Source organism: Leopardus geoffroyi, chromosome A2, assembly GCF_018350155.1.
Source record: "Leopardus geoffroyi isolate Oge1 chromosome A2, O.geoffroyi_Oge1_pat1.0, whole genome shotgun sequence".
NCBI lineage: Eukaryota > Metazoa > Chordata > Mammalia > Carnivora > Felidae > Leopardus > Leopardus geoffroyi.
Window position 1 is genome coordinate 132,512,973 of NC_059331.1, and position 27,860 is coordinate 132,540,832.

General features: G+C 34.6%; 1 long non-coding RNA gene across 3 annotated transcripts in view; it reads right to left on the reverse strand.

Moving 5' to 3' along the window:
- LOC123606731 overlaps positions 1 to 21,406 on the reverse strand; it is a 112,234-nt gene extending 90,828 nt beyond the window's left edge. For all 3 annotated transcript variants that reach the window (XR_006716467.1, XR_006716470.1, XR_006716468.1), the window contains exon 1: positions 21,115 to 21,406. This is a non-coding gene — a long non-coding RNA (uncharacterized LOC123606731). The remainder of the gene's footprint in view (positions 1 to 21,114) is intronic.
- Between the last annotated feature and the right edge of the window lie 6,454 nt (positions 21,407 to 27,860).

Sequence of the window (27,860 nt, forward strand, 5' to 3'; positions counted from 1 at the left end):
AAAGAAATGGAAAGACATTTCATGCTTATGGGTTAGAAGAACAAATATTAAAATGTCCCTCTGACCCAAAGCAATGTACACATTTAATGCAATCCCTATCAAAATACCATCGTTTTTCCCAGAGCTATGACAAGCAATCCTAAAATTTGTATGGAACCACACAAGACCCTGAATGGCCAAAGAAACCTTGAAAAAGCCAAGGAAAGCTGGAGGCATCACAATTCTGAACTTCAAGTTATATTACAAAGATGTATTGATAAAAACAGTATGGTACTGACACAGAAATAGACACATAGACCAATGGAATGGAATAGAAAAGCCAGAAATAAACCCACAACTATTTAGTCAGTTAATCTTTGACAAAGGAGAAATGAATATCCCATGATAAAAAGACAGTCTCTTCAACAAATGGTGCTGGGAAAACCGGACAGCTACATGCAAAAGAATGAAACGGGACCACTTTCTTAGACCTTATACAAAAATAAACTTAAAATGGATCAAAGACCTAAATGTAACATATGAAAGCATAAAAATACTATAAGAGAGCCCAGGTAGCAATTTCTCTGACATTGGCTTTAGCAACATTTTTCTAGATATGTCTCCTGATGCAAGGGAAATAAAAGCAGAAATAAACTATTAGGACTGCAACATAAAAAGCTTCTGCACAGCAAAGGAAACAATCAGTAAAACTAAAGGCAATCTACTGAATGGGAGAAGTAATTTGCATATGACATATCCTTTTTTTTTTTTTTTTTGAAATTTATTGTCAAATTGGTTTCCATGCAACACCCAGTGCTCATCCCAAAAGGTGCCCTCCTCAATACCCATCACCCACCCTCCCCTCCCTCCCACCCCCCATCAGCCCTCAGTTTGTTCTCAGTTTTTAAGAGTCTCTTATGCTTTGGCTCTCTCCCACTCTACATATGACATATCCAATGTAGGTTTAGTGTCCAGGATATAAAAAGAACTGATACAACTACGGCCGCCTGGGTGGCTTAGTCGGTTGAGTGTCCGACTTCGGCTCAGGTCATGATCTCATGGTTTGTGAGTTCGAGCCCCGCATCGGGCTCTGTGCTGACAGCTTGGGGCCTGGAGCCTGCTTTGAATTCTGTGTTTCCCTCTCTCTCTGCTCCTTCCCTGCTCACTGTCTCTCTCTCAAAAATAGATTTAAAAAAAAAATTTAAAAAAAGAACTGATACAACAGTTCTTCTCAACACCAGAAAAACAAATGATCCAATTAAAAATGGGCAGAAGACATGAAAAGACTTTTTTCCAAAGATATACAGATGGCCAACAGATACATGAAAAGATGTTCAACATTACTCATTCTCAGGGATATACAAATCAAAAATACAATGAGATGTCTCCTCATACTTGTCAGAATGGCTAAAATAAAAACAGAAGAAACAAGTGTTGGTGAGGATGTGAAGAGAAAGGAAGCCTCATACTGTTGGTGAGAATGCAAACTGATGTAGTCACTGTGGAAAGCAGTGCGGAGGTTCTTCAAAAAGTTAAAAATAGAACTACCCTACTATCCAGTAATTGTACTATTGAGTGTTTTTCAAAAAATATGAAACCATAATTCACAGGGATACATCCACCCCCTATATTTATTGCAGCATTATTTACAATAGCAAAATTACAGAAGCAGCTCAACTGTGCACCAATATGTGAATGGATAAAGATGTGATATTTATATACAATGTATTATTTAACCATAAAAAAGAATGAAATCTTGCCATTTGAAAGAACATGGATGCATCTAGAGAGTATGTTGAGAAGTGAAATCTGTCAGTTAGAGAAAGACAAATACCATATGATTTCACTCACATGTTGAATTTAAGAAAACAAAAGAGCAAAGGAAAAAAAAGGGGGGGGAGAGATAGGGACAAGCCAATAAACATAGTGTGAACTTTAGAGAACAAACTGATGGTTACCAGAGGAGAGGTGGGTGGGGAGATGAGTGAAATAGGTGAAAGGGATTAGGAGCACCCTTATCATGATGAGCACTAAGTAATGTATAGAATTGTTAAATCACTATATTGTACACCTGAAAGTAATATAACACTGTATGTTTACTAGAATTAAAATTTTAAAAACTTAATAAAGGTAAAAACAGAATCTTTTTCCTGTCTTAAGATCATGAAGACACTCCTCTATGTTTTCTTCTAGAGGCATTATAGATTTAGCTTTAAAATTTGAACTGTCATCCAACTTGAATTAATTTTCATGCCTGGTGTTGAAATAAGGTTTGAGGCTGATTTTTTTTTCCTATTTGTTTATTCAATGTTTTTAGTATTATCTCTTGAAAATACTGGTTTTCCTCCTATTGCATTGCCTAAGTGACTAGCAAAAATAAGTTGTCTATTTTTGTGATTATTTCTAGATTCTCTATTTTTGTTTCATTGATCTGTTTATCTCTATTTGCATCAAAATCACACTGTCTTGATTAATTAAACTTTATAGTAAGTCTTGAAATCAGCGTCTTCCAACTTTTCTTTTCCAAGATTGTGCTAAGTCATTTGCATAGTATACAGTTAGTTCACCCTTGAACACCACAGGGGTTGAGGGAGCCAATCCCCACCTAATTGAAAACCCATGTGTAACGTTTGACTCCCCAAAACTTAACTACTAATAGCCTACTGTTGACTGAAAGACTTATCAATAACATAAACAGTCAATTAACATATATTTTATATGTCATGTGCATTATATACTTTATCTTATAATAGTTTCCCATTATAGAGAAAATAAATGTTATTAATCTTAAGGAAGAGAAAGTACATTTATAGTATTGTACTATATTTACTGAAAAAATATCTGTGTATGAGTGGATCCATGGATTTCAAACCTGTGTTAAGGGTCAACTGTATTAGTTTCTATAGCTGTGTGACAAATTACCACACACTTAGCAACTTAAAAATAATGCCACTTATTATCTCATCATTTCTGCAAGTCGGAGTCCAGGGTACTCTGCTCAGGTTCTCAAAAGGCTGCAATCACGGTGTCAGCTTAGGATCAATTTAGTCCTAGGATCAGGATCCTCTTCCAATCTCACATGCTGATTTTCAGGATGCATTCCCTTGCAGCTGTACAATTTGTGGTGGCTTGTTTCTTCAACACCAGTAGAGGAATCTCTCTGAACTCAGGGAAGAACTTAACCCTCTTTAGTTCAGCTAGACTGCATGGCATTTTCTTTTCTTTTTCCTGCCTCGGAACTTTGAACTCAGAACATCTTTTTTTCTTTGCCTTATTGAAATTTATTACCTATATTACCATATAGGTAATATCCATTCTTTCTTCCATCGGGTATAAGTTTAAATTGCTTTTGGTTTTATTTAGAAAAATTTAAAACAATAGAAAATTTGTAAGAATAGTACAATGAACACATATTCAACTTCAACCTACATTTACCATTTGTAAATATTTTCATCATTTGTGTATATTTTGTCAGTCTCTGTCTCTCTTTGTCTCTGTCTATGTGTATCTCTCTCTCTTTTTTTTAATGTTTATTTTTGAGAGAGAGAGAGGCAGAACATGAGCTATGGTGGGGCAGAGAGAGAGGTTGAGACAGAATTAGAAATAGGCTCCAGGCTTTGAGCTGTCAGCACAGAGCCCAATGCTGGGCTCAAACTCACAAATCGTGAGATCATGACCTGAGTTGCTGAAGTTGGACGCTTAACCAACTGAGCTGCCCAGGCACCGCCATGTGTATCTCTCTCTCTCTCTCTCTCTCTCTCTCTCTCTCTCTCTCTCTGTCTCTCTCTCTGTTTCTACCTATCTCTGTCTATGTTAAACCATTTTAGGTTAATCTACACTCACCTTGATCCTTGATCCTTCACCACGAAATAATTTAGCATCTATTTCTTAAGAGTAAGGTCATTCTCTTATGTAACTATGGTATTTTTTTCAAATTAAGGAGAACTAATATCAATAAAATACTTTTGTTTAGTATGTACTCCATGGTCAAAATCTGCTAGTTGACTCCATGTTTTTTATAGCAACTTTACCTTTCCATCTAGGATCCAATCTAGACTTCCATCACATTTGGTTTTCATATTTCTCTAGTCTCCTTTCATCTGAAACAGTCCCTCAACCTTTCATTGACATTAACAACTTTGGCATTTTTGAAAAGTCCAAGCCAATTATTTGTTGTTGTTGTTGTTTTTAATGATTGCCTGATGGTTGGATTTAGGTTATTTTTTTTTTTACAGGAATACTATAGAAATAATATCTCAGTGTACCACTTCAGTTGTTGCATATTTGTGGTGATAACTTTATTGATTCTTAGAATCTGCCAGATTTCTCCACTAGAAAGATATCTTTTCTCCCATTTGTAGATAACAAGTAAATTGTAGAGATATCACTTTCTTGACTTTACAATCTAAACTTTGTTCCCATAATATTATAGTCTCTGTGAGGACCTGGTATTTATTTTATTTATTAATTATAGCTTCCAATTATTTATTTATTCATTATGTCTATTTGTTGTATCTATCTCTCTGTAGCTATCTCTCTTGTAGCTATCTCTCTGTCTTATTCACTGTTATATTCACAGGGCCTAGCACAGTGTGTGGTACAGAGTAACAGAGTAGACACTAATAAAATAAGTGAGTGAATGCATGAATACATAATTACATTTAGGAAAATTATTTAGTAAAGAAATTATAGGATTTGTTTACATAAATGATAGAACTAAAGCTTGTAAGACTTTATTTTAAACCCTATGTTTTGCTGATAATTTTGTCATCCTATTCCTAGACAGAGAGAAGATGATGCTATTTCTCTAAACTGGGCATTTCTCTGTAATGCACATTTTGTATTCTAAGCAACACAGACCTGTAGGCAGAAAGATAGTAATGGAAACAGAAATCCCAGCTCTTGAATAATAGGTTCAGATGTTTTTAAGAAGAACAAATCCAGTTGATTGATAGTCGTACCTCATCTGTTATGATCTATCCAATATTAGATAATCTTTCTGCAGATTGGTACAGAGCATTGGACATGTTTTTAGACTTGTAGTTTGTCATTTGGTTCAAAGAGAAGTAGACTGTGTACATTGCTGTCAGAGATTATTCTTGGTAACATTTTCTTAAGTCACATATTATTAGGTTTTGAAATAATTTTTATTTTAGTATCGCATTTTTTTTGGCAAAAGTTGATTTCTGTGCATACAAATCACCTTTTTCTCTAGGACAGTGATTTCTTTGTTGTCTTTTCACTCTCCTCTGTGGTCATCTATTTCCTTCCTGCCACCTCCACTAAATATTTAGTTATACCTTATAGTCAGTAATTAAAAAGTATGAATTTTACTAACAAGTTTATTTCAACCTCCTTTTGCAGAAGTCTGCTATTTTCCATAAAAGAGCAACCTTTGATTTAACAATTAAGAATTCTCTTGGAAAATTAAATAACAGATCTTCACCATATTGTGCTAGAGCACCTCAATGTCATTGCAGAGTCCCATGGGATCTGATGAGTTTTGAGCCATAAATGCTATATTTTATAACCTTTGAAATTTTATGCTCCTAGCAAGGCTGTCCCCTACTCTTAACAGTCCCTCTTTACAGAGCTGGAGAGGGACAGAGACTACTCCATGTTCCTGGTAAGATGGATATTCATCAGTATCATGTACACTCTGATTTACCACCACAAATTACTTGATAACTATCCCAAGGTGGAAAACTAACATCGAACTACTCACTAAGAAAATAATCCATGATTTCTCCCATTTCTGTTTACTTCAGTCAACAGACTTAAGAAGTCTAAGGTGCATGGACATCTCTCATTACCCAGAATCTCTTTTCTACATGGTTCTGCATATTCTATAAATGGGCTCTCATTTGTACTCTAATTGGGAGCTAGCTTTCTTACAGCCTTCTCAGGTGGTGGCATCCCACATATTACTAGAGGTGTGGTAAGTTCACCTTTCTTCATTTCTCCTTCCAGATATTGTTTCTTCAGCCACTATCAAAAGCCCAGTTTTGATTCTCATGCTATCACCTTCTGTTCCAGTCATCTTCATCACTAATGGTCACTTGCCTTCATTTATTGATGATACTGGGTCAAGATATTTTTCTGCACCTTTCTTCTCAGTCTGAGTAATTTCAATTCCGTGTGTATTGTCTATATAATACATTCAAGGCTGACTTATTAATTTCTTTTTTATTAAAAAAATCTTTACATTTATTTATTTTTGATAGAGAGAGACAGAGCACTGTGGGGGAGGGGCAGAGAGAGAAGGAGACACAGAATCCGAAACAGGCTCCAGGCTCCAAGCTGTCAGCACAGAGCCCAACGCAGGGCTCGAACTCACAAACCGCAAACCGCGAAATCATGACCCAAGCCAAAATCGGACGCTCAATGACTGAGCCACCCAGGCGCCTTGACTTATTAGTTTCTTAACCTGTTGACTTCTAGTGATTTTTTCTCCTCTTATCTCAGCCATATATTCTAATGTATTCCAGGTCTTGTTGTGTGCAATAACTACAACTCATCTAAATTGTTTATCACAAGTATCCCTGTCTTTGACAACCAACTCCATCTTTCCATCTTATTTTTCTAGCACCCTAATTCTAACTATTCTTTGACCTGACTCAGACTCCAATATATTCATTATATTAGCTTTTCACTGTCACCCATGTTATGTCCTTATTTCTTTTCTTACAAAGAATTAGATTCCATGATTCACTATTCTAATCAATCTTTTGCATATACCCATAATTCTTTTTTTTATTCTTTCTCCCTTCCTCTTGGCAAAACTCCAAAGCTTGTTAAATCAAACTCTCTGCCTACTCCAGATGTATATCAGAGCAACATTGCTGAAGAAAATGCAGCCAAGCTGACTGGTCTCATTTCAGATTCTAAATCACAGAATTCAAATGAAACCCCAACACTACCCTGTGCTTCTGTGACATTTTCATAATCAGTTTGTATCCCTATTTTCTAAGAATACTATATCATATCATGTCAACTCTGTTTTAATCTGTTATCCCTCCTTCATCTTTACTCTCAGATGTTGAGCTGTCTTATTAATTCAACAAAATAATTGAAGCAATTTTAAAAGAATCTTTACATCTTCCTGCACATGACCTTTATGTATACTTCTACATCTAGCCTTTTCTTATCCATAATACAGTCTTTCCACCCAACCCCCCAACCACAGTCATTCTACTTGTGCCCTGGATTCTATCCCTCATCACCTACTTAAGACCTTTATCTTTCAATTATCCTCATACTCATTAAATCATCAATTTCTTTTTTACTGTACTGAACATTTCCATCACAGTGCAAACTTTATATATATATATCCCATTTTAAAACAACCGTAACAAGCACAAATGCTAAACCTTCATCTTCCTACAGGCTTCTCCTTTCTCTCTTCTTTGTGATAGCACTCCTAGATAGGGTTGTATATATTCCCCCTCTCCAATGTCCTACTTTCTAATCTCTATTGACCCATTCCTATCAAACTTTATTTTTAATTACTCCACTGAAATCTTTCTTATCAAGGTTACCAGTGACCTCCTTGTTGCTAAACTTATTGGGCAAATTTTAGTTTCTATTACTTGATCTGTCTATAGCATTTGAAACTCTTGATTTCATCTTTCCTCCTTAAACATTTCTTCACATCACATTCTAACAGATTTTTGTTTCAACACAATTACTACTCCTTCCCAGTATCTTTTGCTAGAAATTCCTCACCTTTTCAGTTCTTAAATTTTCTAGTGGTCTCTATCTTAGGCCTGGAACCTGTTCTCCTCTGTCTCACCACTCACTTTCTAAGAGATCCTATCCGTCGGTATGGTTTGTATCATATCTATGTGTTGTGAGCTTCCAACATGGGTCTCCAGGATCACCCTCTTTTTTGACTATTAGAATTGAATTTCCTCTTACCATCTCTACTTGGATATATAATAGGCATCTAAAGGTACCTAAAACTGGCATATTGATTTTGCCTTTAAATCTCCTCATTCCTTCATCTTACTTATTGGAAATCCAGTTTTCTCAGATTCAAAATGTGTGTAGTCATCTGGATTCCACACTTTCTCTTATATCCCACATACATCCTGTTAGGTGACTCTGTGAGCTCTGTCTTTAAACTACTTCCTCCATGGCTTGCTAATTGCCAGGGGCTTTGAAAGAAATCAAACAAACAAGAACACAAGCATGAAATTTAAAGTGTAGGCCTATGCCACATGTAAGTGTGATTTCCAAATTTGCATTGTCTCTTAAGTGTGAAATTAAGTGAAATGAGCCAAATTGATGTAATTTAAACTGCCATGTTATTGTAAATGAAACTAAATACAAGAAATACTAAGATAAAATTTGTTCTCATTGTGAATATTTTTCTAAAATCTGTCAATCTACAGTCCAGTTGTTATTTCTAGTCATTTGGTAAAATAGAAACAAAGTCCATAACTAAAAATATTATTATAAGTTCTATTTACTTTCTATAATCTTCAAAGACTAATTGGAACTTCTTAGTAATGTAGATGCTGTTATCACAGTTTACATTAAGTGTATAGATGAGATCTTACCTGTCAAGGAAAATTATGGGAAAGCAATATTATAGGAAATGATGCATAATAGATTTCAGAGTTCATGAAAGCAATTCTGTCACAGAAAAACTGCATAATTGCAGTATTCTACTGGGGTGAAGCTTAATACCTCAGATAAATTGCCTTTCTGTTTATTTATGGCAAAGTCTGTTGTCACGATAACTGTACAGAATCATCATGTCCATAAGGTATGACCAAATCTTCCATTTATAGTAGTGTCTTTTCTGTCCAGCCCAATAGCAAATGATCAATGGTCTCATACACTAAGTTTCTATTTCCATTGATTGCTCAGCAGTTGACTTTTACTAAGTGTGACTTTGTTTCTTAGAGCATTGGATTCAATTCAGTTCAAAGATTCCGCTTGAATAAATGATAATTCTTACTAGGAAAATTATAAATATTATTATGATAAAGAGACCTTGCAAATGAGTCCCTGAATAATGAATTTTTAAATGTGTATTCAATAAAAATGATCATAAAAACTATCTATATCCACAAATTGATTTCACTCGGTTTAGTTCTTTGAGAAAATGTTTCTTTTGTCCATAAGTCAAATACTTCGTTTAGTTACACTTTATTTTCACCATTTACTACTCTAGTCTTTTTTGAAAGATTAATAGGTTCCAAGGCAATTCCTTCTTCCCCAAATTGAAAATCTTTGTAATAGCATAAAAGAGAGTCTTCGTGGAATTCTTTGGCACTATACCGACACATGAATACAAAGTTTTACTACATTGCAGACAAACTAATCAGTTAGAAGATAGAAAGAAGAATAAAAAAGTTTACTAATCATTGATCACTTACATGAGATACCTGGACATACTTTAATTTCCATTATTTTCTATTGCATAAGACATATGTTCATTGAAAGCTTTGTGCCATACCAAAAGAGTTAAGAAAATGTTTTAAAATTTTTGTGATATACTAAAATATATACTTCTTTATAGAAGAAGAGTGCATTGGGCTGTGCACTGGCAGCATGGAGCCTGCTTGGGATTCTCTCTCTCTCTCTCTCTCTCTCTCTCTCTCTCTCTCTGCCCCTCCCCTGCTCTTCTCTCTCTTAAAATAAATAAATAAGTGTTAAAAAGAATAAAAAAAACACCTGTAGATATGGAGTACTGGAAAGTAATGTAGTTGAATCACTGATGAAAACACATGCACCTTTATTGTTGGGTGCCTGAATGATCACCAGACACGGAGTTGCCCATGAGTCGGCAGTTACGTTACACTAACATCTGTAAATACACAGCTCTAATCATGTGTGATTTAGTGGCTTGCCCAATCACTCATGCCATTTCAGATAATTATGAGTATAAAATAAATTAAACATCAAAAATTAATATGGTTTAAAATCACCTCTGACTTCTATTGTTTATAGTCATAGATACTGTTAATACTATTCTGTGCTGTTACTACCTACCTTCATAATTGAAGGAAATGCTAAATTTCAGTAGAGGTTGGATTTATGAAAATAAAAATTTTAGCCTTTTCCCATACGAGAACACATATCTTCTTACATTCTCAGTTTAAGAACCCCTGATTTATGGTGTTTGACAAATCGACTAGAAGATACCTAATCTGGGTAAGTGTTATGTTTCAGAAGGAGTACAGTCATCACTCTTTATTAGGAGACTGATGAATGAATAATCCTGTTGTAGGTGCCTGAGTGAAAAAAACAGAGGGGTGGGAAACAAAGACTTTGTCCTTGAGGAGTTTATAATTAGAGATGTAGTATATGCTGACATTGCCTAACATTCTTAAGTGCTTTAGGTCCATTTAAATTGAGGCAGGGAGTATTTCTGACGGGTGTGCAGTGCCTAAGTCTACATAGGGAAAATGGTCAGTTGCCACTGTCCTGTAGGTAGTAGAATTTGTTAATACCATAGCACAAATGGAGACATTTTTCATGTCTGCAGTTGATGCAAATACCCCCAAAAGGTATACTAATACTTAGTTAGGTCTACAACCAGGTTTCAAAATATAAAGACTATTCTTTGAAAAGTAAATTTTGATAGCTCTTGGATAATTGATACTTCTTCTAAGAAGCAGTACATAGAAATGTCATTCATATTTGAAGACTCAAATATGTTTGATTATAACTAGAATATATTTAATTCTCATTTGTACATTTCTTCCAGGTAAGCTGCTTTTTGGTTAATGCACTTAACTAGATCTAGGAAAGCCTTTGGCTATGTGCAGTGTTGGCTTAGCCTTTACCACACACTGAGTTTGGCATTTTGAGCCACATCACTTGGATTTATATTAGCAAAGCTGTATTCATTTTCACACAACACCCGCCACATAACAACAACATTCCCCACTACCTACCCCCACAAAACAAACTATGAAAAATTTTAACACATTTTTCCAGAGATGTCTAATTTACAATCAAGTTGTAGCTTAGCCGAAGCCTTGGGGAATGTGGCTCAATGATATAGTGTGACAAAAATGGATGAGAAACAGCTGCAGAACAGTGAGATACTGTAATAAAGTAATTTATTATTGGTACTGAATTCAGAATCATCAGCAAACATTCATCAGGCATCTACTATGTGTGGGCCATTTCAGGTTTGATCACGAAACTTCCAAAGCCTGACTGGCCCAGAATGCCCCCCTGTGTCCTCTAGGGGGCAGTCCCGGGTCAGTGGGAGGGGGAGGGCGGAAAGCCTGTGCGCAGATTCACAGGCAGAGAGCATTGCCTGAGAAATGTTAAACCAGGAAAAAGAAATTAAAGCAGTAGGTTCCACAAGTAAGCATGGGATTACAACAAATAGGAGGTCAGAGAGACAGGCCCAGCTAATGTAGAGATTAGCAGACATCATACTATGGTTTCTTTATTCACTACTTGGCAATTTATGTGTTCTGGCCAAGGACTGGACTTCTAAGTTAGCCCAAAATGAATTACTATTTCTGGAAGCCTTTGGGTCTGTGACCTTGCTGGTATTGATTTGCATGTGGTGTTCTGCTTAGGTGCTTTTGTTTCTGTGAGGTTAGGAAGAGATTTATTTTGGTGCAGGAACACCAGCCAGTAAGACCAACAGGGAGGATGAAAGGCATAGCCACTGTCTCATTCTTGAGTTGGTTTTGGGGGCATGATATGGAGATGAGTTAGCAGCATATACATGAGCTATGTTCATAAATGACTTCATTTGATTATGAGAACAAACATTAGTAATTCTAGGTTTTGTGACAAGTACTTAAGGAAAGAGCCATCTGTTCTTCCCTGCATTGCACATCATGCTGTAGGGAAGCTTTGCCACAATGAGTATAGAGTCCAGAGGAGAAGCAAGAATAGTGTTTCCATTGAGTGTATAGGAAGTGAGACATGACTCTGCAAGTGGTCAGCCAACACTGTTGTTAAGGTGACTGAAGCGGAAAAAACACTAAAAATAATGTTCCTGTTCACATCAACATGTGTGTGTATGTCTTAAAAATATAGGAGTTTGTAAATAAAGCAAATAGCTTTTTATGTGATATGTTGTGGTTCACACAATACTGCTTGATATTCCTCTAACATGATGTAAGACATAAAAAGGAGGCTCATTTTCTCTAGTACTGTATTATAGACTACCCATCAGCTTTGGCAACCTAATGTGGAACAGAAGGGGTAAGGTAGAGGACCTGATGGCACAGGACACAAACAGAAATACTGTGTTTGCTGGAGCAAACAGAGAAACTATGGCATTGTGATGGCCAGAATAATACCTGATAAGTGATAGCTCCTGGCAGTGGCACAGCTATTGGGATACAGCATAGGTAGCACACCTTCTCTATACTCTAAGATTTACCTGTTGATAAAGGATAGACTGCGAAAGTGATACTGGCAGGGGCTGGAGAACCTGTTGCTGGGCTGGTTAAGCCTACTAAGATAGCCAGCAAAATTAGAAATTTATGTCAGTGTATGATATCCTTTGTAGGAACTGGTGACACTTGGATCTTACATATGATATATCTTAATGGAAATTAGTTAATATGCCATCCAGATTGCATAGTTCAGGATTGTAGGTTGTTGAAAGCACAATTTGATTCAAGATAAGAGTTAAAATGCCTAGAACAAATGTACTGCTTTTCCTTTAGGCAGTTTTCCATGAAACTTAATTACAGATAATCTAAACTGACAATTCAGGTCACATACATTTGCTTTGGCAAACAGTCGATTTATTGAAGTTTGTATTGAAATCTTATGAAAATAGGATGCCCTAGTCAGTATACATGTCTGTGTAGAGCCATTTCACATATGGTACAAGATTAAGACAAGGCTCTATCTTTGAGCAGGCCAGTATTTCCTCAAAATGTAACGCTAAAGCTGCTCAAATACTAGACTAACTACGTAGCAATCAAAACCTCAAAGTTTAGGGCTATAAGTATTACATGAACATTTTAGCCTTGAAATGTCAAAAGCATTTCAAATACCCAATGCACTCATTAATATGGTTAGTATAGTACCCATGGGTGGCCAAGTTTCAAGTAATGATAAGTCCCCCCCCCCAAAAAAAAGCACATTTCAAAATCTGTCTCCAAGTATTTCAACAATTTTATTTACTCTAGGACTCATAAATATATACCAATTAAATGTTAGAATATAGTTGCAAAAAATGATCATTTGAGTTTAAAAATTATTCTGACAGTAATTAGCTAGAACAGTTTTTATTGAATTCACTTCTACATCTGACAATAAAACAATGTCATCAGCATGCTTTTTTTGTCTCCAGTTTTTTAGGAAGAGATGACAGAAAATGACAATTTTCTCCTAATCATGAATACCCAATGCAAGCATGATAAGGCTAAGTATGTTGTGATCTAAAAATAAAATCCTATTTCAGGATTCCCATAAACTTCCACTGAAATAAATTTAATCAAACCTTTCCAATAAAATTGATCTATATGTTGGATGATAAATAGTTCAAAGGGCATGACTGATTTCACAGACACTTTCAATAGGGCTTCATCCAACTCACCAAAGGGTTCTTCTATGCAAGATCAAGAAATATAGAATAAGTAGAGACTTAAAAACAACCAAGACATATAAATACATATAAGCACAGATCTAAACACTTCTGGAGTAGTGATCAAAATTTAGGGACAGGTTTTATATACATTTTATCAGGGACACAAACAAGATTTGGAGGGACATGTTAATTTCATAGGTGATAAGTGGCTATTTGGGTGAGCTTGACAGACATCAGTGTGGCCATTCTTTTAAATCAAGACTTATTTATTAATTTTTAGCTGGAGAAAAAAATATATTTAAAACTCAAATATGATTTAAAAATAAAGAAAGCAGTTGTTACTATTAAAACTTATTAGAAGAGCTAATTTCTCTTTTGGACACTATCCAGACATGTTCCAGATGAGGAATCTTAGTAATTGGAGGGACAGTCTGGTGAATTTACTAGATCTAAAAGAATCCAAACATTGGCGTTTCATATGACTTGGCATCAGCTAAAATGAAGCAGCTATTTGAGAAGTTTGAATTGAAACTAGCAAGCTGGCATCATCTCATCTATGCAGTGACATATTTAAGCCAGTTCTTGAAACTCAGTAGACTGAACAATTTCTACACCAAGTCATTTCATTTGCACTAGGAGTAGTGACTGTCTGTTCTACTTTTACTATCATTTAAAAGTGTATAGAGGCACCTGGGTGGCTTAGTCGGTTGAGTGTCCAACTTTGGCTCGGGTCATGATCTCATAGTTCGTGAGTTCAAGCCCCACATTGGGCTCTGTGCTGATGGCTCGGCACCTGGAGCCCGTATCGGATTCTGTGTCTCCCTCTCTCTTTGCCCCTCAGCCGCTCACACCCTGACTCTCTCTCTCTCAAAAATAAATAAACATTAAAAAAATAAAAAAAAAACTAAAGGTGTATTAAGAAGCTTAATAATACCTTGTTTCTTAGAGAAGTCATGTAAAGGTGCTGGGTGGAGGGTCTCTCATAAGGCAGATATTTCTGTTCATATTCACTTCCTGAGTTATAGCACAATATATGGTTGGCCCAATATCCCATTGCTATATGTGTTATAAGTTACAGGCTTTAGAACATATAAAGTTATTCATATGAGCATTAAATATTGAGAAATGATATGACTTAATATTATTTCAAGAAAGTAAGCATGCCACCTTCCAGGAGAAAAAAAAAATTGCTCTGGTAAAGATTAAGTTTCCTGACTGGTTTGCTGTTACAAAAAATGGTAACTAACCTTGGGAACTAAATAAATGAAATTGAAGTTTTATAGTTCAATATTATAAAATATTGAATATTATATATTTATATGCATATATAGCCTATATTTTTCTTAGTTGAGAAATTAAACATTTCCAAGAAGGTATTCTCAAAATAATCCAAAATTTAATTTTTTTGATCAGTATGGTAGTGAATGCCTTGGTCTGTCTTTCTTTCTTTCTTTCTTTCTTTCTTTCTTTCTTTCTTTCTTTCTTTCTTTCTTTTTTGAGTTTTTATTTAAATTTCAGTTAGTTAACATGCAGTGTAATGTTAGTTTCAGGTGTACAATATAGTGATTCAATACTTCCATACTTTTTCTCTCATATATCCCATGATTAGAGTTCAAGAAGTAGGCAACTTAGAAATTCCAATGGACACAGACAAAACAAAACAAACAACAGAACCTGCAGTCTCTAATCAAAGCACCAGGAAAGATAGAAACTAGCAAGACCAAAAATTTGTATATAATAACCATTTTACTCAGGCAAAATACTACAGAAAAGGTATTGGCTTGACCCCCATGCATTCTGGCAAGGACAAGTGGGGACCCAATCTTTCTGCTAGAGTGGTGTCAAAGACATAAAAGTAAGGGAGTGGGGCTTCAACCTCACAATGTATTCTAAAACCCCACCCCCAGGGTCAGTGGAGACCATGTCAGGAGTCTGGACTTCCACCTCCAACTAGCCCTCTTGCTCTACCCTATCTACTACTCCCTGGGATTGTGTCTGAAGAAGACTGGTGGGCAATCAGGACTTTCACTACCAGTTAGCACCACTGACAACACCCTTCACCCTATGGTTTCGGTAGAGGCCATGTGTTCTATATATCACTAAGTAATTACCAAGTCAGAATGAATTAATGAATGGCTAAAAGATTAGACTATTGTCTGTGTTGACCAGATATATTCACATTATAACAAGTCTATGTTATTTTTTAAAAAATACTGAAATTTAATTTTTAGGAATGAGAGAGAAGTCTGAAAGAAAAATCAGAATTAAGTCAATTTGTTCTTTTACCAAAAAAAAGAAAAGTAGAGTCACAGAATTTTTATTGGCTATCTAATGCAATTTATTTCAATCCATCAAAAAATATGTGACTGTATTATAACTTCCCTTTAGTGAGTATAGTAATCTCTGCATTGCCATAAAATATATCATTACATCTTACAAAACATTGAAACTTGTGGTAATTTTCCCTTATGTCACACTCATTTTTCTTAATGTGCTGTGAAGTCCAGGAAAGCTTTCCAAAGTTAAAAAGCACTAGAGAATATCATATGGATATAAGTACTTCTGATATTGCTAGTTTGCTGCATGGAGGATCTCTTTTCAAAAATTAAATATTCCCTTAGCAGCTTCAATTGAATCATTGGCTGAGTTAACCACTATGATCAGTGAAATATGTTGCTTCTATGAGTAATGTTGAGATTGAAGAGAATTAATTAGTTGGATGGCTGTGGATAGGGACAGTACAAGTTTTACAAAGCTTGAGTACATGTTATAGTCCATGCAGTGATGATGATAATAATGAGCAGCACAGGGGAAAGAGAGATCTGTTACAAACAGTGCCATTGGTTATCAGCTATTTAGAATAAGAATTTAATAATTGGCAATGATGATTATAAACCATGGAGGCCATTTTCCTTAAGTCTATCAAGTTGATTATCAGTTTTCTCTGTGCACAGAGGAGTAAAATTGTTAACATACACAAGCATCTCTGTAGTTTTTGCTATTGTAAAGATGAGAAAAGAAATTATACAACATAATTCAATAATAAATAATTTCAGTGAAATTTGTGAAATTTCCTATTTACATGTTATGGGAAAATTCTATTTTATTGCAAAAAAATAACCCTGTATATAGTAAGGGCAAATAAAATAAATAATAAGAAGCCTAATTATCCCTGTTGAAAATAAGGGAAGAGACTCCTCCCTATCCTTTTTCTTAGAGTATTTACTTTAGAAAACTGGTAATTTCATCCTTTGATAGTGCAAATGTTGGGGTGCAGACAGTCACCACATCAAGGGGTATGGTGGCCAAGGGAAATCAACTATCTGCTCCTCCCCTCCTCCCAAAATATGGATGAGCTAAGAGCAATAGAGATCACTGAGAGGGTTTGCTAACAGCCACTTACTTGATATCTTTCTGGTAAAGATGAGTTGGGAGAAGTTGCAGCAGTATACTCAGAAGATGGGTAAGGTTCCGCTGATATCTTTCACTGGTTTGTTGGAATTTTCTCAAAATCTATCCTCATAGATCCCAGGGAGAGAAAAATTGCCTCCTGGCCTAACTACCTTTGTGTTGGCTCTCATGCCCATTATCTAAACCCAGTTTACAGAAAAGGTGGTTAGATGGCAAGAACAGACTCTTACTCATATGTTAGCAGTAGCTACTATTTGAAAATAATCTAGTGCAACATTATAGACACTGTACAACCTTATAGCTCTGTTGGCTGCTCAGTTAGAACTCTACTAAAGGGAATAATCCCTACTCTGGCCAACCTATGAAGGAAAGAAAGCAAGAAAAGAGACAGTAAATCTATGTCCTTTTTGCAAAAAGCCAGGGAATTGGGAAGGGGATTGCAGAAAGAGACTCTGAAGGATGTAGGGATTATAAGGATAAGAGAATCAAAAGAGTTTAAGGGACAACCCTCAGCTAGGAAATACTTGGCAAATGGCTTAAAGTAGATAGAAACATGGAGGGAATCTTGACAGTAGGAACTAGTGAACCACGTGTCAATAACTTTTTCTCAGGCTAATCTATCCTTGCCTTTTCTGATAACTACTGGTGTTACTTATTCTGCAATTTCCTTGGAAATTTCTCACTTTCCATTTGGCAACAGAGCAGGTTGTAGCTGTTTTGGATCATCCTTTACTTGTTTCTTGCCCTCCACAATTCCCTTATAGATAGTTGCTCTGATTGAGGAACAGGCGTTCTTTCTTCTGAATCTCCCGTAAACCTACTGGGGGGAAGCTTTGCTGTGCAAATTAAAGGCTTATATTCTATACTCCAGTTGGAATGTTTGTGAAGCTACCTTAGGAAAAAGGCACTTGGATTGGTTATTCTCTGCCTTCTGGAATAAAAGGGATATGCCAGAGAGTGGCAGTCTTACACTGTTCTAAAAAAGCACCCTGAGCTGAGACAATTGTAGGCATAGCTTTGGGTCCTAGGGAACTATGATTCTGGTTTAATTACAAATATAAAGCTAATACAAATAATTTTCCAAAAAGATAAGGTATGGCCATGAGGTAAATAAAAATCCATTGTCAGATGTTCAATTAGAAAGAATAAAATTAGGTAAAAAAGAACTAGAATAAGAACAGATAATTTAAAAAGGGAGTATTCACTGTGTAATATTCCCATGTTTCCATAAAAAAAAAAAGCTAAGAGAGACTGTTTAGCTACTATAGAGATCTGTGCAAGATCTTGGAAAACTCATTAACCTCTGTAGTTCCTAACCCTGCAACTATTCTGATTTCAGTACTGTTATCTGCAAAGTCTTTTCCTATGATTGATCTATGTTCTACTTTTTCTGTCCCTCTAGTGGACCAATTGAGATTTTTGTTTGATTTTACTTAAAAGCACCTCAATATTTATGATAAAGAATTACATGAGGGTTTCAAGACTCCCTCACTATTGTCTCTAGTCATTTACAGGATAACTTAGAGAAGTTTGTTCTACTAAAGCCATTTATAATTATTCAAAATGTAGATGCTTTCTAGTAGCCTCCAAAACTTAAAAAAAAACAATGCAAAACTAATACTTTGGCTGTGTTAAAATTATTTGATTCACAAATGCATAAGACCTCAATAGACAAATTACAATATTGCTTATCTGAGATAAATATGTAGAGAACCTGTTGTCAGTTATAGGCCACAGAGTGTTACAATATGGGAATAATCCAATTTTGCAGATAAAGTGGCCTACTACTACTACACACACACAAAACTTGGACAATTTTTGGTTCTAGTACAACATTATAGACAAGATTACAGATTTTGCAGAATGGACCAAATCTTTGATGAAACAAATACAGGACAATTCTTCCTAGGATCTGTTTCTGTCCCTAGGATCTAAAGAGGCTTTTGAACAAGTGAAATTGCTATTGTCTCCCTTCCAGCTCTTAGAATTTCAAAATTTGAAAAACCCAGGTGGAATTACTTGATATTCCTTTTCATATTGCATATTTGATAGTGTTTACTGATGTGTCATGTACTTGGGGAAAAATGGCCAACTTAAACCCTTCTATGCTGTAGTGATTTATTGTAAGACACTGGAAGTTTATGTTTTGTCTAGAATTAAATCTGCATAGGCAAATGAATTAACGGCAATTACTAGAGGAATGATTCTTGGTTAGACTTAAATACATAATATATATTTACTACAAATAAATATATAGTGTCTGTCATGAAAAAATTTAAAAGTAGAGTTTTAATTTCAATAAGAACTAAAAATTAACTAATGATAAATTAATAGCTTATTTGTTAGAAACTTTACAACTGCCTGCTCAGATTAGTAGTTCATTTTGCTGACAGAGCTACAAAAGTTGTAGTTAAAACATGTCAGACTCTGAACTTCAAAGCTCTACTCTTTAACACAATAACAAAGACTTGTTTGTTTCCAAAAACACACTTCGCAAAATGAAGTGGACAAATCAATTATAAAAGAGGCTAGAAGAAATTTGGACCATGGGAATTACCTAATGAAGTAATACCTGTGCATAGTACTTATTTGCTTGGTTACTGTTGTGATGGTATTAATAACATCATCTGAATAAAAGAGGGATATTAAAGGCATTATTAGACTCTTACTGTGCCTAACAAAAAGATGAAATGATTCAAAATGTATTTTGAAAAATATGCTATTTCTCAGAAGAATTTTTTAATGGGGCACTCCCAAGGTAAATGCAGGAATCCCCAGTCAAATCTCCCAGGAACCTGGTGGCAGTGGCTTTTATAGAATACATGCCTGTGGAAAGTAAGAGATTCTGTCTACTGGTGTGTATGATGTCAGGATGGACTGAAGTCTTTCCTCAAAAGTTGATTTTTAGAAAACTCTTTCAATATGTGAAATTCCCACTTTTGATATATTAGAGTGCATTGGTTAGGGAAAAAAGGTGTTTTTATTTCTACTGTTGCCCAGGAATTATATAAGTATTTGTAGATTCCTATGAGCCTCTGTCCTCTGAAAAAGTAGCATGAATGAATCAAACTGGAGAAAACTCCTTGGCTAAGATTTAGCAATCTATGGGGTTAAGGTGGAACGATACCACTAGCATTATAAAAACTAAAATGATGCCTACAAATAAGCATAGTATCTGTCGCATCAAATTTGTTTGGCAGGCCTATGAATTTGGGTCCCAGACCATGTCTCGTGCCCAATTTAACAGATTCTTTGTATAATCATGTTCAATACATAGAAAGGCTTTTCTATTTCCTAGAAACCCTAAGACTTAAAGTCAAAAAGAACTGAAAGTACCTGTTGGAGGAAGTCAGCTACTCTGATCAACTAAGAGATAAAGGTGTTGCTATATGAACATGTTCCAGAGGAAAGGACTGTCACCACATTTATAGTTTCTTCATGCTTAGACATAATTTAACAAACATATGTCATTTGTATCATAACCAACCCCAGAAGCACGGTTAACAAAGATACTCCTTTTTTTGGTTACTATAGGAAACAAAGCTAGAGTTAACCAAAGGTCAATTTTTCGCATAGCGGACAGAAAGATTTTAGTCCTTTTCCACTCTGTGGCAACTTAGATTTGAAATTATCTTGTTTGTCTTCATTTCCTCAAACTGGAGATTTGGAGGTAAAAAAAGGATAGTTATTTAATACCATGACAATGTAAACTACTTAAAATAGAACTTGTTTTTAAAAATTGTTTGACCATGATGGCTATTATATGATTTTCAGTGGATGCCTATATGCCATCATGTTGCTCACATTCTCACTTCTTTATACCTCAATACCTGCTCTATTTCTCATGTTATTCCCCATATTCTCTTCTCCCAAGTTTTCTTTCTTTTCTGAAGCAGAAATGTATAGTCCTCTCATTATTTTGACATCCCTTTCCAAAGTGAACCATGCTGTGAGTGGAGAGTGGGAAATCATCTTTCAAAGATTCAAAAATACTTTAATAATAAAAGAATTTTCTGCCAAGAAGAATGTTGCTACTTAGAAGAGAAAAAGAAATTTAATTTCTAACCCTATCCTTCCCCCTTCCCTCTTCCCTCTCCGTTGCTAAATTTTTGGCCTTACTTTATCACTACCCAGGTTCCAACTTTCTAGTTTCTCTTTCTAGTTTTAAAATCACTTTTTCTTAGAACACTTACCTTGGGCTGAGTTGTTTCTTAGACTGATTGGAGATGACTTTTTACTGTCCTATTTTGCTAAGGCTTTTACATACCAGGTTAATTTCTTTAAAAACTGAATTACCTGTTTCAGTAATTGTAGTTTATGACACACCCATAGAGTGTCTTACCTAGAGACTATCTAGCTCATGAAACACATGATTGGTTAGATGGACTCTGGACAGTCAAGTGAACTCTGGTAGAATTATCACAATACTTATATAAGCTTACTTCATAGTATAAGAATATCTAAGATAAACCCTAAATTTCTAAGATTGTAAACTACCTAATATTGTCATGGTTATTATAAGGGACATTCTAGAATTCATTGAAGAAAGGGAAAGATTGTGTTAAAATCAGAAGTTTTAGAGCTTCCCTCTCCTAAATTTAGTGACCTACAACCAGTTTTTCATTTTACTAAATAAGTGTGTGTTATATGTAGATAGCATATAATTTCATAAAGTAGAAGATATTTTAATATAAAAACAACAAGGGCATGGGATAAAAAGATTAATAAATTTAATTTTATGAAACATTTGCCACCTTGTTCTAATTTTTCTCATTTTCTCTGTGGCTCCAACAAAGTTTATCATGGAGAAGTCATTGAAGACAGGATTTGGAATTACAAACTGCATGATTTTTAAGTCCTCATTGTCCCATTCCTGTGATGTCATGACCGTGGAACTATCAGTACAGTAACAAGATAGAAGAAAAGGCAAGATCTAGTTGGGATGATTAGGACTTAAAGTTGCCATGCCATAAAGTTGTGCTGTTAGCATCCCTATCTCTTTGAAGTATTGATCTCAGTTTTCAGGCCCTCACTTAAAAGACATTTTTCTAAGCAGTATTGGGAACAGAGAGGGTTTTGGCAAAAGATCATGTCAAGTAAAACACATCATAGGTAGTTTTTTTTATAAACTTTGGTAATTACCAATAAGGAACTGGTGTTAATTTATGTTTGTTTGTTTTGCTTATATGGTTTGAGAATTAGCTATTAACCAAGAGGGAATACTGAGATTCCAAGGTTATCTATATTAGGAAGCTATTTTCTTAGCTACTTTCTTGTTTTACCTATTTGACTAGCTTCTTTAAAAATTCTAAAGAGTGAATTCTTTGTATGCTAGCTCAATATTAATTTTATTGAAAAACTTCACAAAAACCATTTTGTAAAGAGTTTTCAAACATTTTCTCTAAATTTTCAATATAATTTTGAAGTGATCATGGCAGAATGTATTGTACCTTTGAAATTATTTCGAGGAACTATAAGTTACAGATGGCTGTTAATGGAATTTAGAAATTCTATGTTACCTTCAAATTTTCCAATGAATGTATATCTCTATTAGTACATAAATTTGAAAAGCTTAAAGAAGTTTCATTGAAAAGACTCAGGACTCATTGAAAAAATATTTTTTTTCTAAACTTAGATACAAGTAAAATTTGTCTTTATTTCACTTTTTGTTGTTGCTCTTCTTAGAAAATGAAATATAATAGGTAATCCAGAAAGATCACTTTTTTTTTTAATTTTTTTTTTAACATTTTATTTATTTTTGAGACAGAGAGAGAAAGAGCATGAACAGGGGAGGGTCAGAGAAAGAGGGAGACACAGAATCCGAAACAGGCTCCAAGCTCTGAGCTGTCAGCACAGAGCCCAACGCGGGGCTCGAACCCACGGACCACGAGATCATGACCTGAGCCGAAGTCGGACGCTCAACCGACTGAGCCACCCAGGCGCCCCAAGATCACTTTTCAAAATAGATATTAACAAGATGATTCTAAAATTCCTATAGAAATGTTATAGACGTGGAAAGCCAAATAATCTTGAAAAACAAAATTTAAGGAATTAAGTAACCTGATTTAAAGAATAAAAATAAAGTAGTCAAGACAGTGTAGTGTTCACACAAGGATAGAGTTCAGAAATGTACTCATACGTGGTCAATTGATTTTAGACAAAGATCCATAACAATTCAATGGAGAAAAAGAAAATCTTTTCAACAAATGGTGCTGAAACAACTGGACATCCATATGGGGAAAAGGAAAGCAACCCCTATCTTATATCTTATCCAAATAATTTGATGTGGATCGTAAATATCAACATAAAAAAAACTGAAGAAAAAAAGGAAAATATCTGTTTAAATAAGGTGGGGGCAGATGGAGGCAAAAAATTCTCGAACAGAACACAAATAACAATAATCTGCAAGGTTAACACAATAGATGATAAATTAGACTTTATCAATATTTAAAAAAATTCTCCATTCAGCAAAATACAGTGCTAAGAAATTGGAAGGGTCAGCCAACAGCTGTAAGAAAAATTCATGACACATTTGACAAAGAACATTATACAGAATATGGAATGTATAATGGATTTGTACAGCACAATCAAAAAAAAAAAGAAATAACTGAACAAATATGGGAGAAAACATGAACAGACATTTCATAAAGGAAGATATATAAACAACTAACAAGGATATGAATGTTATTAGTCATTGGTAAATGCCAAATAGACCCCATAAAATACCACTATTTAACTACTGGAATGGCTAAAATAAAAAAAAATGATAGCACCAAATATTGGCAGGATGTAGAACATTTGGAACTCTGAAACATTCAAGTTGGAGTATAAGATGGTAAAACCACACTTAAGTTACAAATAAGAAAATGTGGAGGAATAGATTATATGCTATGGTGTTGGATTGGCAATGGAGGTATCAATTGAAACCACATACCTAGAGAGAGAATGATAGATAATAAATAGATGATAGGTATTATATATGTGTAAATGTATGTTTTAGTATGTATGTATGTGTGTGTATTTCCTAACAAAGAGGATCTAAAAGCATTAGTTATGAGCACACTTAAAGAACCAATCAAAAGTACTACACTAAATTGTGCAGACCTTGATTTCTAAGTATTATTCTTAAGTAAAATGAATCAGAACCCTGGGGGAAATAACTGATTCCAAAGTTAGGGACATGAAAATTTCAGAATGAGCCTCAAAACTCTTATTGTGCTAGAAAATAGGAAATAACTCAAACAATGATGGGAATATGTCAAAAGAAAATGGGACAAAATTGAAGGGACTTTGGCTTCCCACATCTGGGACATTTGTACATTAACATAAATAATGAGACTAATGGATTATAATTTAGTGAATGAAGTATAAATCCATAAAGATACACAGATTAAAATAAACAATAAGTAAACACTCCTATGTATATTAGAAAGCATACTACTGAATGAGAAAGGAATGATGGAGCTAGAAAATCACTAGATATTAATAGTAGAGGAAAGTTTTATGAAGAACATTATATCATGTTAAAACATCTTCCATGAATAAATTTTAATCAAAATAGAAAAATATTAACTTTACATTATGTACACCTAGTAGACCCTACCTGATCAAGGTTAAAATCAACAGCATTGTGGCAAATCAACATCATGTACCTCCTGATAAATTGTACTGGGAAGAACACAAAACCACTTATGTGATATTCCTGACAAAATTTACAATCTACATCTAAGAATGAGGAAATCCTCTTGATTTTGTTGTAAACTTAAAGCTTCTGTAAAAAATAAAGTCTTTAATAGAAGTGTTTTAAAAGCTAAAAATATATAAGGCAATGATGAATGTTCATCAACGTCAAGGAAAGTTGTGGTTGCTTTCTAGCTTTCCAGTGCTGTTCTGTGGTGGAAAAATTACTAATTTACTCCTAAATAATATTAACAGCCACACCACTGCATTGTGTATGCATCAGGCCACAAACTTCTGAAAAGCCCTTTCTGAGATATTTTCAGCAGTTGCCTGGGAACCCATTATGCTGCCTCACATCTGAAGTGACAGCTGACAGATAGATGATTTCTATTCCTCTAATGTATGAGGAAGTGTATTTCCTACAGTAAAAAGAAAAACAACATGTTATTCTCAGGTATAAAACATCTTGCTTTCAAAAATAACAGAACAGCATCTCTACTAGTATTTGGTTGGCAATTTGTAAGATTTCACTAAAAGATACTTCTTTCTGTATTTTTATTTCTAGATTTTCATGAAATACATTTTTATATTGACTTTTAATACCTTGACCTCAGCTCAAAGAGTCTAGAGAATGCATGTTCATATATTAACTTAATTTTTACATTTGGGAAAAATGTATAGTCTTCAGTTAATTAAAACATTTATGACTACCTCTGTTTCCAATAACTAGTTCCACTGGAAAATATAATACTTTACATAGAGTTAATCAAACATAATCACCATCCATTATCATGTTTTGAGTATTTTAAATTTTAAATATTTAAATTTCAGTTAATTTTAAGTTTTTAAATTGATACCATAGTAGCAAAAAAAAAGAATTTCTTTAATAAAGTTTTTGTTAAGACAAAAAAATTTTACACTAATAATAATCCTATGATTTAGCAGTGTATTTTTTTAATTCAAAATACATTGTATGTGTGTTTTGTGTATACACACCTATACATACATACACAAAAACATATATATGTATCCTATATATAATTCTGGGAAGTCTGTTACATTATTTGTTTTCTGTTCTTAAAAGCAAGCTACTTATTGAGAGCTAAGTGCCGAGGGTACAATTGTAAAATAAAACTCAACTCTGCCATTCAAATGGATTACAATTTAATAAGAGGAGACTGCCAGTGGCAAAACAGTGTAATATGTGCCACAGTTAGAGTTAATAATATGAGAATTTATGTAAGAAGGCTTTAATACAGTCTTGAGGAGTAGGTGGAGTGTCAGAGAAATCTTTGCAGAAGGGATGTCTGATCTTACTACTTAGCCTTGGTGGAGGGATATATCAAGTAACATCTTTCCCTATTCACAAACTGTTTCAGAATTGCCTGTATATTTTCAATTCCAACTTTTGATTTTACCTACATCTGGCTCCAACATCCATCACTGTTTTTAGCAGATGTTCCTTAGGCTACCAATGATTTCTATTGTCATATATCCAAGGCACTGTTTGGTCAGTTCTCATCTACTCTTGACCATCCTGCCCTTCTTGAAACTTTCTTCTCCCTAGACTTCCCTGATATTAACCTTTTCTTTCTATCTTTGAACATGTTCCCTTATTTCCCTTTGCAGGGCATGTCACTGTACCTAGCTTTGAAACATTGGAGCTCTCAAGGCTTATACTATATTTATCTAGGTAAAGATATCTTTCTAGGCAATCCCATCTACATCCATGAATCCTAATCACATATGATCACAGCTTTCTATCCCTACCTCAGATTTCTTATCTGAACTCCAAACACAACTGAAAACATTCCATCTTGTCTTGGTTGTTTAAAAGATAGCTCAAACCTAACATGTCCAAAATTAAACTTATAATGTTCATCATAAATCTGGTACATTTCCAGTAAATGACACTACTATTTATCTAGCAGTACAAGACATAAACATAAAATTTATCCTTAAAACTTTTCTCTGCTTCATGCACCATATCCAATAAATCATTGATTTCTGCCCAATTTATTTCTTAAATCTTTCTCAAATCCATCAGTAGTTCTGTATCTCTAACATCAATACCACTTAATTCATGCCACCATTTCTGGCCTGTACTACTAAAGCCAAAATTCTTTAAACTGATCCTTGTATATCCACTCTTGCCTCCTCAAGTTTATTCTCTACACAGAAGCCATAGTAATAATTTAGAGCAAAGGTTAGCAAAATTTTTCAGTAAAGGGGCAGATGGCAAATATTTTTAGCTTGTCGGATGTGTATTCTCTGTTGCAACTAGACAACTCTAATTATAGCTCAAACACATCCATTGAGAATGTATTAAAAAATGGATATGGCTGTGACCACTAAAACTTTGTTTACAGAACAGGCAGTAAGTTAGATTGGACTGGAGGAACATATTTGCCAACTCTTGTTTTAAGATATCAAATTCATAAAAGAATCCCTTGATTAAACAAATTAATGATTTCCTAATACTCAGGATAAATACCGAAACATAACTCAGAGGTTTCTCTAGATCTAGCCCCTATATACTTCTCTGTCTCCTACCACTGTCTCTTCTATACCTTCTTCCTCTCTTTATTCCAATATCCATTTTGCAATTCTTCAAATGTATTATGTTCCTTCCTGCTATAGGGCTTTTGTATTTGCTTTTTCTTCTGCTTTAAAACTCTAGACTGTGTTGAATGCCCCACATTAAATGCACAACGTATCTCTCAAAGAACTGACTACTATCCACTTTCACATTTTTGGGTCATTATTTGATGAATATCTATTATTCCCAGTAGAGTAGATTAAAATATAGGAAAATAGATTGTATATCTGTTCACCATTACAGTCCTAGCTCTTAGCTCATGATTTAGTACATTATAAGTGCCCCATACACTTACACACATACAAGATGGGAAATCATGGCTTGTTGTAGGAATTAAACATTCTGATGGTGCTGGAGAGCCACTGAAGAGTTTTAAGCAAAGGAATGTCAAGATGAGACTGGCTTCAGAGTATAAATGCAGGAGATTTCAAAATGCCATTTATTTATGTATTGCTTCTTCTCTCTTTTATGTTGAAAGCCTATGTACAAGTTCTCCTTGTCTACATTTCTGTCAATTATTTTATTCATTTAAGTTTGCTCATGTTTTCTCAACAAAGTCACGTTGTTCTATTATTCTGTGTGTGTGTGTGTGTGTGTGTGTGTGTGTGTGTGTGTGTGTGTTGTGTATATTTGGGGAAGAAGTCTGCTGAGACTTTAGTA